The sequence below is a fragment of the Engraulis encrasicolus genome, chromosome 11 (genome assembly GCF_034702125.1).
Source record: "Engraulis encrasicolus isolate BLACKSEA-1 chromosome 11, IST_EnEncr_1.0, whole genome shotgun sequence".
NCBI classification, from domain to species: domain Eukaryota; kingdom Metazoa; phylum Chordata; class Actinopteri; order Clupeiformes; family Engraulidae; genus Engraulis; species Engraulis encrasicolus.
This window is the reverse complement of record NC_085867.1, coordinates 25,551,423-25,568,329: the sequence shown is the minus strand read 5'-3', so window position 1 is coordinate 25,568,329 and position 16,907 is coordinate 25,551,423.

The window sequence follows — 16,907 nt, the reverse complement described above, 5'->3', positions numbered from 1 at the left end:
TATACAGTACGTGGTGTTAGTGGGAGAGCCAAATAGTCATAAACAACATTCAACTTTTCAGGAGTCAAAACATAAAATGAGTTTAGTTTCACATATTTTATATAAAGATTTAACCTTTGGTTATTATATCGATATGTTGGTTTCATAATTGTGTCAGAAGACACAGCTCATGGAGATGATTTAAAACATTCAGGTCATTTATGAATGTGTAGGCTATAAATGAAGAGTTCAGATGCAAAACCCCCTAAGTGCCTTTTCAGAAAATAATCTTAATTCATTTTTATTTAATACAAAGCTATCAAAATTGCATATTTTTAATTTTTATTTATGTAATATAACTATTTATATATATTATCAAGTACATGAATGTTAACCAAACCAACAACGGGATTCTCTAAAAATATAGAAGTGCAGGTCTTCAGAAATGGAGTTAGGGGGTTTTGCATCTGAACTCTTCAAATGTTGACCAGAACGTCACTGATACCTTTTGGCTCAGTATGTACGTGGTAAGATGCTTTACTCTCTGAAGCCTGTGTTTCCACCTCACACCATCTCAGCAGCCGTAAACCAGAATCTGACTACAGTACACCGGAGCCTTTACATGGGCACGTATGCCTTTAAGCATTTCACAGTATGACTACAGGGGACGAGCAGAGTTTTAACATTCAAAATACGCTACTAACAGAGAACTAACACAGGAGGAGGCCAAGACTGAACTGAACTGAGATCAGTCATTGTAAATAGTTGCAGTAGAAATCTTTTAACCAAGCAAGGAAAAGCAAGAACCATTTCAAGCATTTAGGAAACAGACCAGCCCAAGTAGTCCGCTTTCTCACTTTTTTCTCTCAGCTTCTCTCTATAATCCTCATTACCAGTATCTCTCTCATGCCTTCTCTCTCTCTCCCTCTCTCTCTCGGTCTCTCTCTCTCTCTCTAAAGTTTTCTTACCCCTATCTTTCCGTTTTCCTCTTTCGAGTGACTGTGCGAGTTTGTCTGCAGCAGTGTATGGTTATATATGTCTTGTGAGCTTGCATCCCTCTTAGCTCTCTCTCCAATCTCATATCTATAGTAGAGAATAGATTCATGTACGAGTATTAAGTAGTGCTTTTCTGACATTTGTGTGCAATATCATTTCCCACCTCTAGGGGCATTTGATGTAAAGGGAACTACTATGGTACAGCAGGGGAAACAAGGCTATAATAAAAACCATTGTGGAAATCCCTGTGCTTTCTTGAGCGTGTCTGTTTCTCCTGTGTGCTGTTGCTACACTGACTACACACAGCATGGGAGTATGATGTCAATTGATATTTCATGATATTTCACATAACCTGAAAAAATAAAACGTTAAACATAAAAAAAATGGCAAACAGTTGAGTAGAACCATTGGATTATGGACACATTTGAATTCTGTATGGATTTTAAGGTATGATTGGGATTAATCTATTATAGGCTACCTATACTTGGTGCCCGATGTAAAGATCAATTTCTTCACAATGTATAATCAAGTCAAGTTGGTTTTATTGTCAATTTCTTTACATGCACTGGTCATTACAAAGAATTTGAATTAATGCAATGCATCTAAGATGTACAACAGTACATAGAACTACATTACATGTAAGGTGTGTCTGTAGTCACATACATGCACTCACACAGCAAGCACTGTATCCACATACACGGTGCAAGATACATAGTGTATGCAGAACAGCGATGGATAAAGGAGAATCTCGGGAAATTAGTGAAGCACTTGATTGGACAGGAGACAGTGGGAGACCTGCCGGGTTAATTGGCTGTAAAGCCCAATGAGGGTGTGGCCCTCAGACAGACTATTGTGCTTGCTCCAGGAAAGATTGCTAAAATGGACAGTTACATCCCACCTTTTTTTTAATCTGTCACACTGTTTCACACTAGTAATAATTGCTTCTCTGGACTGGGTCCCATCCCCCCACCCCAAATCAACCCTTTAGTCTGCATATGTTAAAACCACACTGTCACCAAAATGTAATGACCAGGTCTGAATCATGTTAGGCCTACTTAAGGCTCTTGGTCATGTCACAGCAATGTTGTGATAGTTGAGTCTTTTCAGCAATGAGTGAGTGTCTGAGCAAAGAGGCTACAGCCAGAGAAGCTGGGGAGGCATCGTGATTGGTCCAGCAGCAGAGCTAGGTGGCAGCGGGGGCACTGAAGGGCCCTAAAGGGGTCACTGGGGACGTGGGAGATTAATGCCCACCGACAGCCGTCTGGAACCTGAGGCGAGGCCATGGAACATTTATTACATCGATTTACACACACACACACACACACACACACACACACACACACACACACACACACACACACACACACACACACACACACACACACACACTCTCTCTCTCTCTCTCTCTCTCTCACTCACACACACACACACACACACACACACACACACAGATTTAGAGAAACCCAGCTGCTGCTCACTCCTAATCTTAGACATATATACTGCGTGTTTACACATTCCACTTCCATATGCAAGGATGCTGAAAACCTTAAATAAGCAGGCCAATGTGCAATTCCACAGGTCATAGCCAATAGATTTATATGTGCTACGTAGATGTGGCGTGCATGCGTGTGCAAGAGAGAGAGAGAGAGAGAGAGAGTCAACGAATAGCATGTGACAACAAGGACATTAACTAATACTGACATGTCCATGTGGTGTGTGTGTGTGTGTGTGTGAGTGAGTGTGTGTGTGTGAGAGAGAGAGAGAGAGAGAGAGAGTAAGAGAGAGAGAGACAGGGGGCATGAAATCCCAAAGTAACATTCAGAGCATGGCATAAAGGCTGTCTCATAAATGTCTGAAAGGTAGGTGAACTGGGAGGTGTGTGTCTGTGTGTGTGTGTATGTGTGTGTGAGAGAGAGACAGACAGACAGGCAGACAGTGTGAGAGCACATGAAAAAGTCAAAGATGGAAATAAATAAAGAGACAGATATGGAGAGACAGAGTGAGGGGAAGAGAGAGAGACAGAGCGAGGTCAATGGAAGTTTACGGTATTCCAGTGTGATCTAGAATAAACATTTCAAATCCACCATGACAGTCAGGGTACCTGCTGTAGAAACATGGATCTATCATTTCCTGTAAAAAAAAACAATGGCTAAAGTTCAATTTAAGAAGGCAGAGAATGCGCGCACACATCAGTGGCACAGGTGCTGGACAAAATAAAATAACTGAAGTAAATGATAAATGTCCACAACACTGTTAATGCTCCCAGTTGTTTAATGGCACGACGTTTCGGACCTTAGTCCTTCCCTAACCCTAGGTTGCACTTGAAGAAGGACTAAGGTCCGAAACGTCATGCCATTAAACAACTGGGAGCATTACCAGTGTTGCGGACATTTATCATTTACTAAAGTTCAATTTAAAACAGATATATACCAGGCTTGTACGAAATTCCGAATTGAATGAATTTGAATTCAAAGTAATGCCATAATACGAACACTAGGTGGGGTCATTACCTTGAATTTCTTTGAATTTAAGCTACACCACCCATTGAGAGTACATAGAACCCCACCACCTAGTGTTCATATTATGGCATTACTTTGAATTCAAATTCATTCAGTTCGGAATTTCGTACAAGCCAGGGGTGAGTTTCTCAAAAGGGAAGTTGTTAGCCTGTTAGCAACTTCAGTAGTTGCCAATGGGAAAATGCATTGAAAGCAACAAAGTAGCTAATGTAGTAAGCAACTTTGGTTTTGAGAAATTCACCCCTGATATATACGCATATGCAGTATTTGTCACATGTCTGAAGTAGCAGCTGCTATGGATGATGGATTCGCAGCGTGATGTAAAACCAGAGACCAGGTTGACAAGCTACACAATCTTAAGTAGAACTGTCCGAACTGTACTGAAATCTGAAAACTGTAGCTAATTGTCAACATGAAGGTGAGTGTCAGGTCTACACTCAGAATGACTTGTATGTTTCAGACACAGGGAAGCTGAACAGAGGGCCTAGGCCCAGTGAGAGAGGGGGCAGAGAATGGGCTTCTCATAACATTGGGAAAGCCCATTGGGAAAGTCCAACTCCCATTGTCATTGTGACACAGCTCTCCACAGCACACAAGTGAACACTGCACACTGCACACAACGAAATTGTATTTATGACTCACCCGTGCAAGGGCGCAGCCCTCAGTGTCGCCCCTGTGTGAAGCAGTGCAGCGGGACGGTACATGCTCAGGGTATTCATGGAGGAGGATGGGGGAGAGCACTGGTTGATTACTCCCCCCACCAACCTGGCAGGTTGGGAGTCGAACCAGCAACCTTTGGGCTACAAGTCTGACGCCCTAACCGCTTACCCATGACTGCCTATACATTGTATGTATTGAGTGGGGTTCTTGTGCTGGACCAAACAAAGCTGTAAGCAGCTCGGACTGCAAACATTGAGACCATTGTGCAGGTCTGTGGTCTTGTCTCTACCTTCGCGAGGACTTTGTGAGAAACCATGGCACCGACTGCAGGTGAGTAATGGTGTCCTAAAACCTTGCGGGTATCAGTGATGTACGCGCGCGCACACACACACACACGCGCACACACACACACACACACACACACACACACACACACGCGCACACACACACACACACACACACTCACTGCCGCAGAGATAGGAGGTAGCTGTAGCCCATTAAGGGTTAATGAGATTGTGGTCCTGCAGATGCTGATGGCATGAGTTGATAGCCCAGGGGTCACACAAAGGTCAAGGGGATGTGAGGAAGGACAGAGAGAGGGGGAGGAGTTTTATTAGAGGAGAAAATGGGAGAGGGGGGAGACTTAATAGAGGAGAGAGAAGATAGAATAATTAATAGGGGAAAAAGGAGAGAGACAACAGAGTGAGAGGAGGGAGTGTTAATAGTGCCTGAGGGTGTCAGTCCTTGGTGACAGAGAATAACAAGCCTACTCTGTCTGCCTGTGCAGTTAACACAGACAATTTCACCGATTGTTAATTGATCATTTGTGTACTCAGTAGTATTTGTGGGCTCAGAAAATAGGTGGAACAAATACAGTATGTGGAACGGATATTATCTTCGGAACCCTGGTTCTTCTTCTTTGTCTAGAACATGCTCATAGCTGCTGCCCTTGTGCGTCGGGCTGCCTGGCCTAGACTGACGACCCTTTGAAATGATACAGGCACACACCTGGATAGTTCCTTTCCACAATTCACAGCCAAGACCATACTCTCAAACTCTCATACTCAGATTAGATGTTTTCTATTGGAATGTCTCAAACTTTGTAACATAAAGGTGCGTTTTGGTTTCTCCTGTCTGTACTGTACAGTGTATAAGTTTGTCAGATATCACAAATCAGCTTACTCACTAAGACCCATCCCAGGGATCATCCTTATATTACCGTAGCTGATTTAATAAGCATGAAAAAAACACTCCACTCCCCTATTTCTGTTGTTTTTATCAGCAGAGTTAGTAAATATGGAACATGACGTCCACTCTCCCGTCTCTGCTGCTATTATCAGCTGATGTGGTAAATATGGAAAAAGATGTCCACTCTTAGCCTGGTAAACCAGCGCCACCTGCTGGACGCTGAAAATTTTTCAGCTGCGGGTGGGTCTGGTATCGAACAACTATTCATTTTGAATCTTGCCCTAAATCTGGCAAGATGGTAACTAAACCAATCACAACGCAGAGATGTGTTTTGAATCAACGCGGGCGGGGCAGAGGGTTCTGGGGCGGGGTTTTGAGGGAGTGACGACATAGCAGTGAGACGCTGGGCAGTGGAGAAAGCACAAGAAACATGGCGGCGGCAATGGAACAGCGCTCGTTTGATTCTGCATTGGCATCAGACTTGGGGTTTTCGTTAAAACGTGAGCAAGAGGAGGCTCTACGTTCATTCATTTTTAAGAAGGACGTTTTCGCCGTGTTACCGACAGGCTATGGCAAAAGTCTTATCTACCAGTTAACTCCACTGGTAGCCGAAATGATGGGGCTCTTTGAAAACCCGATGGTGGTACCGGTAGTCGTCTCGCCCTTGTTAGCCCTAATGGTAGACCAGGCGAAGGAGGCGAGCAATTTTGGACTCACTGCCATGCAACTGGGCGTCGATAACCCAGCAAACATAAAAAATATGTCGTCAGTGCCAGTTGGTCTTCGGAGCAGTCAGGAGGCATGGCTTTTGCTGAACGCGACGTGTTGTCTTCCAAGACAAGGTCCTCGGAGTGGACGAGGTTCACCTCATATAATGGTAAGTGGCATGCTCTTAACAACGTCAGGGTGTGTGTAAAGTATATTCCTAAAAGATAATGATTTGGTAAACGCTTCACCCTGTTGCCATTGTAACAGATGGACTGTCGCCCCGGACGTCTCCCTTTTTAATCTCAGTTTACAGTCTTTAATGTTGACTATCTAAACAAAGTCTGTGGTCGTAAGATTGAAGTTTACATGGACGTTGTGTGAGATGAACGTGGGGCTGATTGACTGGGAATGACAGATAAACGGCTGTGTACGGCGGCTAGAGGATACACATGCTGCGTCTTAAGTTAAAATTTTACACTTTGGAAATTAGTAGCGATTACACTGCACTTCGACGAGACCAGCATGGCGTCGCACTAAATATAACATCGATGTTATGGAGCTAATGGTGCCATACCGGTGGAGTGATCTACACTAGAATCACACTGATACCGTGTATTCAGACAGTTAATACACCGAGTAAACCAACGAAAACACTTCTGAGACTCATTCTTGTGCGTGATTGTATTCTCAAACACTTCAGTGCGGTGAGCATTCCGAGAAACCATCCCCAGTCAATCGAGCTCCACGATGATCTCTCACAACGCACTTGCTCAATTATGTTGAATTAATTGTTCCGTTGATGTGGAAATAACACTAAGAAGCTAGTTTATATGGACTTAATTGCTTTGTGATTGAAGAATAACGTACTGATTTTCCACAGGGGGAAACGTGACAAAGGGAAGGCCTTCAGGTATTGTTTTGGCAAGCTAGGAGAACACTGACAGACAAAAAGGTTTCATCAAAGACACACAGACAGGTAAGCTAGTTCTATCATCTGTGGAAAGATGTCTTGGTTGTACTTTACCATAGCCAAATGTTGTGTTTGAGTTAAGGACTGTTCCCCACCCCATCTGAGTTATTGAGGGGGGTCTGTGTTAACAATATCCAGCAGTCTATTAGGCCTACAATCTGTTGTCACAAGTTAACACACTGATTGTAATAGGTAGTGTGAATGTTAATGAGGATCATGTCTGTTTGCTTGATCTTAACAATATGCAACTGTACCAGTTCACCAGCGAAAATATAGGCTACTGTTTGTCTGCCAGCTACATTCTTTTTTTCCTTTTGTGCAAGCTCCTGAAGTAAAGGACCTACACAGGACCTTCATATCAAGGACATTGACTGTGTGGATCTCGAGGTGCAGTTACCCAAAAGTTGCTACCCACGGAATACCAGGTTTTGAGGGATCCTGCCAGAGCAGAGAATCAACAGTAAGTCATATCTTAACTTCACACAAATACACATACAAGGGTGTGCCCAACACACATGTACTTTATAATATATTATTTTCTAAGTAATGAGACAAATTGAGGAATACATATTGGCCTGGTTCAGTCAAGTGGAGTTGTTGTCTGTTTCAAGCTACAGGTGTTTGCAAGGCAATTTATTATTTGTCGAAATTAAGGCAAATTTCATACATGTGTGTGACCATTCATCTTGCCACCTGTATTATTTTGTAGTAGGAAGGCAGAAGTCTTATGGCAGTGTGATGCTACAGTAATGCTTACAGTAATTTAAAGAGTATAGTTTACCTTCCTTAAAGCAATGTTGGGATATATGCCTTGCTCAAGGGCACTTTAGGCATGGATGGAGGTGTATGCAGTGGTCAGAGATTTGAGTCAGCAACCCTAGTCTGATCTTAAAGGGACAGTTTGGTCAATTTCAACATGCAGTTGTAATGCTCACACTACCCTGGACTTGTCAGTGCCTGAGATTTTTTCTTCTTCTTCTTCAGCCGTTTCCGAGATCCTGGTCATTGTAATGGGGGCAGCTCTTTGTTTACATTTCAAAAAAACATTTTTATTTATTCCCAAAAACATCCAAAAGGTTATAAAACACCAGCAGACAACTAGTAAACAGCAGTACCTTTTGGGAAAATATTTGGAGTTGGCCTATGTTTCATTTTTTAACAAGGCCGACAGGCGGACAACAGATGCGTCCCTCTATGCCAGTTCCAACTATGCCATTTTTCCCCCCAAACGCCCCCCTGGCCTCCTCCTAGCCTGTCAACGCCCCCCGAGGATGTACTTTTTGTTTATTGGTCATCATGGACACTCCAAATATTGTGGCAGGCAGCAAGGCAGCAAAATGGCGAGACATGGCTTTATTTTTTGCAGTTTAGGGTATAATAAGCTTATCATCATTCTTGGATTTGGAAAAGAACCATAGGCTATGATTTGAAATTTCACATAGCCTAGATGAAGTAGGCTACATTACAAATTACCAGACATTTATTAGGCCTAACAACCTTTAGTATCACGCCATTTCAGCATTATGTGCATGTGGGAAAGAATATAAACATTGACAAATAATAAATAAATAAAACCGTTTGGGTGAATCATGCGCTTATGGGTAGACCCTTTAGGTGAATTATGGACTTTTTTTCAATACCAGCTTGCTTCACCGTCAAGGCACAAAGCAGTGAACTTCCGTGCCAGAGTTTATCAAATGCACACGACTGCAAAGCAATTACGAAAGACGCGTTCTCTCCTGTACTCTCTCTGAGCGCAACGAAAAGTTTTCATTGCCCTTCCAAATGGCAGTTGGTTTGATTTTTTAAACTCACTGCATTATTTTTAAAAACACGCATTTTGTGCATTGGGCTAATAACGTGAAACTCAATTACCCAGAATGCTACACGTGAGCTCTCGGGTGATTCTGGAAAACAAACATGGCGGCAACTCGCTTTACTACCTTAATAATGTGTTAATCCGACGCTAGATTTCTTAACTGATGAAAATTGAAGGCAGAAATCAACATTGTAGTGTCTAAATATGAGGTCGATTGGTCTATTTGTGGCGTACATCACGATCGGCTGAGTTGTTGGCCTCACGTTTGTCAGTTAGCCTGTGGCTAGGCTACTTTTCGCCAACGTTAGCATCCGGTTTAGTATAGAAAGGCTATGCTTGCACCACTGACGTGTGTTATACTATACACGTCAGTGGCTTGCACGCATTCACTCCGTAGTCTGCCGCCCTGTGGCCACAGGAAGGAACAATTTAAAGAAAGCGTTTCAGACGGACAACAATTGAATGAAAGCGTTTCAGACGGACGGACGGACAGACAGACCCTGTTATAGAGATGCTGGACGCATCTAAAAATGTAAACAAACGCTGCCCCCATTAGAATTGCTCATATCTCGGAAAGGGCTGAGACGAAAAATGTGGCATCACCAGGTACTGACAAGTCAAGGGTAGCGTGAGCAATACAACTGCATGTTGAAATTGACCAAACTGTCCCTTTAAGACCACCTCACTAATCATTATGCCACACTGCCCACCATGTTAAGAAACTACAATATCAAGCCCCCCTTTGCCGGTATTCATGACTCATGAATTTTTCTGTTTGATTTGTTGTTATTGACAGGATACATTGAAGAGGAGACTCCGACATGACCGCCGGCATCTTGTGTTATTCACCCCCACCACTTGTAATACTGAATGCCTGAATTGTTGTTTGCTGCTCAGACTTTGTCAACAGATATGGTCTTCGACATGTTACCCTTAGGTGTGGAAACAGATTGTGACAGTCCAGCAAAATGAGCCAGACAGATAGTAACACTGAAAAAGGACAACGTTGTTCCCATGGCCTCCCACTGCAGAAGACTACAGACGTTCAGTGAAGCACAAACAGCTGTTCCTCTTGTACTTAATAATTTAGTCAGCTGGATTCTAGGTGCCACTAAGGAGCCAACAGTGGATAATTTTGTCAACATTTCAATGGCATACATTAAAAGGGCAGCCTGTAATTGTTTGCCTCTATCTTCCTTGCCACCAAGGGATTGTAGACCGATGCCCTAGTCCTCCTGTTTAGGTACAACCATGCAGTTAGGCCAGTCTATTGAAGCACTTATGACTGTTTGTATGTGTTGTGTATCTAGTAATGGATAAATTACCACATGAATAACTGCATATTCATTATATTGATAATTATAATGGCTTCCATTATTGATTAAAAAGGGATCTACCACCACTTGCATTATTGTTTTGTTATAAATGAAGCACTGTTAGGAATCCAGGAAGACGGATGCCGAGGCACTCAAGGTTGCATTTTTTTTTTTTTTACTTTATTTGGCTACAATGCCTCCCTCAGCATCTGTCTTCCTGGACCAAGTTTGACAGCCCCTACACTGATGAGCACCAAGGAAAAAAGGTGAAGACCCAGCAGCACTCCAATTACCTGCTTGTGTTTGATAATGTTAGGATCCATTTATCCCACTTTAAATGCATGAATATCACTGAAAATTGGAATTGTTTCCATTATTTATTTATTTTTAGATGTATATATCATGAAAGGTAACTTGCATTGCCTTTTGAAGCACAGTTTAACAGTTGGACCACTTTGTATAGCCTATATGAACGATCATTATTGATCTTTGATATTATTGATATTGTAGGCCTATTTCTATTTGGGCTCATGTCTTTGCCTTTGGCACCCTCATGCATTATTGTTCTTCAAGATAGAAATTAATCACGGTCATTCTTAACTGTTAAGAATCAATCTGTCTTCCTTAGAGAGATATATATTTTAAAAACCTTAGTTTAGTACAATTTGTGGAACGCAAGAGGACTGATAGCTGTCCAAATCGGCAACGTGATTGGTTTAGCGCGGTCACATGGTGTATCGTGTCTCCTCATTCAGCTAAGGAAAATATTCCTTCTGTAAACGTCTATAGGCCTACCCTTGGATGTTTTCACGATCCGAACCTCTCTGAAGTGAAACATAGTGTAGCGTTTGGTAGCCAGGGAACACACCGGATGTAGACAGAAGTGTCCGTTTAATGGAGACAGTTGGCCACAGCCACGCCACATAAAAATAATGAACAAGTAGAAGTAGGGCTACACTGCTTACCAGTAACCCAACTGTAGCACAGCTGCTACGTAGATCTCTCACGCTAAACAGAGAGAACTCCCCGCTCCCCTTATTCGAACCCCAACAGTGCCTCGCACCCACCAAACCATAGAACACAATCATAGAACCGATGCGTACACAACTTAAGTAGCGATTAACCCCCCAGACTCGCTACAATAGCTTTGGTCAGTTCATCATCTTATGGGCATCGTGTTCGGATGCTGTGGAGCGAGAATGAACGAAAATTGAGGTGACCTGACGGCCTATAAATACAGGAAGATCTCTTTCAAGTATGTTTAACACCGTGGGCTTCCTCGATGCATGCGAGACGTTCGCTGAAACCGACAAAGCTGAAGTTGAACTTTGGAACAGTTTTGTATAGTGTTGTAGTAGGCCTACACCGGCAACTCGCATGTCTTTTTGGCAAAAGCGACAACTTAAGTCCGACTCCATCTCAAAACGTTAAAGTTATCCACGGTCCTGCTCACAGCTTCACTACTTCCCTTGTTTACAGTCCCCTCTCCACCACAGCTGTCTGTCGCGCTTACTACGTCACAGTCAGTTGCGCTGATTGGTCAGAGCATTGGCCTATTAGCACAGACATGGTTTGAAAGACAACGGGTTGTGCTCATCAACAATGTTCCGTTTTATCCATTCATCAGAGCCAGACTAAATTAAGGCATCCAATACATTTAGGCTGGTTTATCAGGCTAGTCCACTCTGCTACTTTTGGCCAAATGGCACACAGTCCTGCCCCCCTTCTCCCATGCCCACCCCTCTATGATTGGATTATCTAGCTCAGCACAGGTAAGTGCCAGCTCCTGTGTGAGCGCAGACTGCCAATCAAATCAGGCTGTTCATGGAGGTATTTCATCTATGGAGGCTCACTGACCTACTGTATCCCTGACCTCCGATCAGAGCCAGTTTCATCAGCCAGAGGTGAAAAGAACAGATTCTAAGAGCATATAGAACCAGTTTCACCAGTGGGCCTTTTCACCAGATTTAGTGTATACCTGATTAGCAAATACAGTATGTTGTGTGCTTTCTAGAATAGACATTAATCCAAACATTCAGTGCATAAAGTGTGACATGGCATTTCATATTTTTCTGTTATGATTTTATCCTGAAACTGCCACATACGGGGATAAAACTTAGCCTATTGGTCAGATAGACTTACAGTATATACTGTGTATAAGGTATTTGATTTGTTAACAAGCTTGAGGCCTGCTTGTGAAATGAGTCTAGGTTGACTATATGTCTCCTTCTTCTTGTAGAGTAGAGTAAGGAATCGTTGCCAGTTTGTGTTCTTCTCCTTATTATTATTGCATGGCCTTCTAGAGAAGAGAATGAGTATCATTTGTTTGTTTGTTTCACTGTCTGTCAAAGTTCATTTATCTTTGGCATAAGGTGGTTCAAAATGATTCGATTGTTTTAAAACGATGCCAAGATTTTCCCTTTTTCTCTTTGTGAAGACATCATCCTGTCCATTGCAGTATAGTGAATGTAATGGGGCAGGGTTTGGTTTGTTGTTCTCTCTAATATAATATGAATCTGTGCAGTCTCTGCTTGACAGCCATGCACTCCGGGCTGCCGCACATGATGGATGCGTCTCATTTCTAAGCTGCTGCTTTAGGAGGAAAGAGGAAATTAATATCGAACATAAATAATTCTGGGCGAGTAAGCAAGGTAGGGGCGGAAAAGCTGGGTGGGCAGTTACACACTGTACAGGGCTGGACTGGCCATCTGGCATACCGGGCATTCCCGGTGGGCCCTTCACCCTCTTGGGCCCATATTTTCAGAAATCAAAAATAAAAAAAATTACATTTCTGAAAATAGAGGCCCATGAGGGTGCAGGCCCACCGGTGAGTGACTTCTGCGCCACAAATTAGGAGGGCCCCCTTTAAACCAAAAGTGCCTGGGCCCTATTTCTCCCTCAGCCCATTCCGGACACTGTATACTGTAGGATGGCTCTATTCAGCATTTATGGAGAGGAGTAAAGGAGTGTTCAGCTGGCCTGTGGTCAGGAAGGTTAGAGACAGACAGGGCAGTCAGGTGTAATTTATCTATTGTCTGAAGGAGAGACATGGCCACTCTCTCAACATCCAAAATCCACATGAGGGGAGAAAACAGGGAATGTGTGGGGGAGGAGGAGAAGGCACACATGTGCAATGTGATTTTGGAATGTGCAGTGATTATTAGTGGATTCTGATGAAAATTTCTAGATTGTTTCATTGATTTCTATGCATTTATTTTGTTCCAGGGTGTTTGGGTTGGATTTCATGCTGACACAAAAAGGTAGAAATGTCAAAACAATATCAGGCAGAAATGTTCACAACAACAACAACAATAACAATTACAACAGCAATCATTTGAAAAGAGCTTAAATATCAGGGGACCCTTACCTCATTAAAATTTCACATCACTGTTTTTGTTTTTGCTGTTCCTCTTTCTACCAGCCCTTTCCAGACTTTCAGTCAATCATAGATTATGTCATAGGCAGAGAGTGACAGCCAATATATTGTAGCATGGCTGGATTGGACATAAGGCATAGCAGTGGTTCCCAAACTTTTCCCCATGCGCACCCCATTTTACATTTCAGTGTGGTTCTCGCAACCCCTAAGCGAATGTTGCACAACCGCACATTTTGAGCAAAACTCATTTCCAATAGACCTGACGTTTTTTCTGCCATCATTACAATGGAACTTGTTGCATGACAAGTCTAGGAGTTATAAATTACACTTAAAGATGGATCCTTCCAGCATACAATTCACCAAACAACATGTAATGTTCATTAATTCTGTAAAAACACACATCTCAGCCAGTACTCTATTCAGCTCGCGCACCCCCTTGTGGCAGGCCGCGCACCCCCAGGGGGTTTGGGAAACCCTGGCATAGGGCATTTACCCGGTACACTGTTGATGATTTTGGCCTGGCTCTCCCCTCAATGGTATCAGTTCTCATGCCACTACAGCAGGCCTCTTCGAGGTAGTCAAATATCAATAAAGCATGTTGGTTGTTAGTGTCAAAATAGCTCTTAAGTAGATGACTACCTAAGGCTTCTTAGTCTCTCTCAATGCCGGGTAGACTGTGCTTGGCTAAAAGTGCCATCCTGGCTTTTCATCCCTATATTGTAGTCACATGCTCTGCTCCTGCCTGATACCTGTGTCACCCCGCCTCCATGAAAAAAACAAAACATTTCGCTTCTGTCCACCTAGGTACAGCAATTTTGTGTATGTGTGTGTGTGTGTGTGTGTGTGTGAGGGGGGGAGGGGTCACCATTCAACCTGATCAGAAGAGAGATAATGACATTTAAATGGTGCTTTTGCGAAATGTCGATAACACTTCCATCATCAATGACGTCGAGCCTTGAATGCAGGGTCACAAGAAACAGGAAAGGACAGGAGGAACTAGTTTACCTCTTCTTCCTCATTAAGCATACCCCCTTCCCCCTCTCCCCTCCCTCCTCACACACACACATACACACACACACTTAAACTGAGGTGCTCAGGTGCCACAGGTTTAAATAGAATATGGCATGAAACTGTTGCCTGATTGGTCAAGACAAAAATGGGGCGAGATGCTGTTGCTATGGCAACAGTGTGCACAGTCACCTCTGGTCCCCCTCTCTACTCCACCCGAGTCCCTCAGAACACTGAGTCATAGATGACATCATTTTTACTTCCACAGGTGATGGATGTTCCCAGAGTCCTCATCTGATTTCAGGCTGGCCAGAACAGTGCTGGAGACCCAGTGGTGTAGTCTACGTAGAACGGAGGTATACAGCCCCCTCAAAATTTCAGGGGTCTTCAGGACACCCACTTAAGATTGATTGATCCATTACTTAGAATAGCACGGATATATACAGTATACCCACTTAACCCTCAAGCGACCGGCCTGTTTTTGCGACTAATCTGACCGAGCGGGGTCATTTATGACCCCAAGGAGTTTACATAGAAATACCACCCTATGAATTATATTTTGGGGTTCATTCAAATTTATTTACATTTTGCACATACTTGTCCCTCATCTAAAGCAAAAAAAATGTGAATTTGAACTTTTTATTGTTTTGCTAAAAATTAGTTAAACTTACATACGTATATGCTAAATATGATGTATGCCCTCATTTTTATGTAAACATCAAAATACAAAAAACATCCAATACATTTTTTTCTTCTCTCATCATCAGTAATCATCTGAGAAAGTTTCATGGTGATAGCTATCATTTACATTTTTTAGCCTATTCACTTGTAGTAGTCTTACCGTAATAATACAGTATATTTATGCTAATTATGGAAATTGCTCAAAGTGAAACTTTGGGAAACCAAGCTAAATTCTATCCATTAGGCCCATAGATGATATTCCTGCAATAAAACTTTAAGTTACTCAACATTTCTGGATTCATGAAATCACAAGATCAGAGAATATGGTAATTTACATAGACAAAACCATGTCTCAAACATATAAGCTTGTGCACACTCAAAATTTCTCTGAAACTTTTTCTGGACATTGTAGCTGTGAAAATGTATCTTCCATATGTATTAGAGCAAAGAAATGATTCAACTGATGCTTCAGCCTTTGTATAGTCATATAATAAGGAAAATTCAAAAAACGCCATTGATTTCTACACTGACGACTTGTTTCCTCCCTCTTTGTTCATCAGGATGACTTCCATTTCATATTCTAATCATGTGTCTAGGACCACTGTGCCATGATATCAACAAATAAGGAGCAATAACAGAGGAAATGCTACCTGGGTGCCCTCACAATATGCTTCGTTGGCTATCGCAGGGGTGCCCTATTTATTTATATAATATATTATATTTTAATACTATACATGTTTATATTATGAATATTTTAGGTCTGCTGACCATGGCCTGCCCCAAGACACAAAATACAAAAACCAGAGTTTGAAAATTACAACAACAATGGACATTATAATGTTGAGTATCTCATGGATCCTCTCGGGGTCATAAATGACCCCAGAGGTGTTTTGATCCCACATAGATAGTCCAAATCTCACAAAAATCATTCGCAACATGCACAACATATGTATTGACAAACTCCTAGAAGGAGTTTTTCTGATGGAAATTGAAGAAATGGTGTATGAAAATATGTGCCCGGGGTCATAAATGACCCCAGTCGGTCGCTTTAGGGTTAAAAAATGCTCAAATATACAGTATACCCACCACAAAAAAGTAGACTACACCGCTGCTTGGCACTAAAGTGCTCACCTGCAGACCAGCCGCATTCATACCGGGCTCTGTTCTTTTCCGCATGTGACCATGTGTTACCCGGATGAGCCTACTGACTGACGTCCACATTGTAGTCACAGTTCGGCGAACAAAAAAAAGTTTTTTCCGGTTCACATTGCCAACCAACTCTCTGGCTCCCGAATGTTCAGATTCTCGACATGAACATGCCAGCCAGTTCGAGAATAGGTGTGGGAACGGGCACTGCTGTTCTGGAATGGAATATTTTATTGTCTTTTAAATTAAAAAAAAAATGTTTTTAGGGGTTTTTATGCCTTTATTTGATAGGACAGTCTGAGATGGTGACAGGAAGCGAGTGGGACAGAGAGACGGGGTGGGATTGGGAAATGACCCCGGCCGGACTCGAACCGGGGCCCCCGTGGGCATGCAAGCCCAAATGTGTGGGGCTTATTTTATTGTCTTTTGACTTTACATTTTTAAAATTTTACCATTTTACAGATGTCCAGTCGTCTGGTTCTTAAAATGAGCTGTCCTCACCCCTAGGAAGATTTATGCCCTCAGCCATCTCCCTCAGATC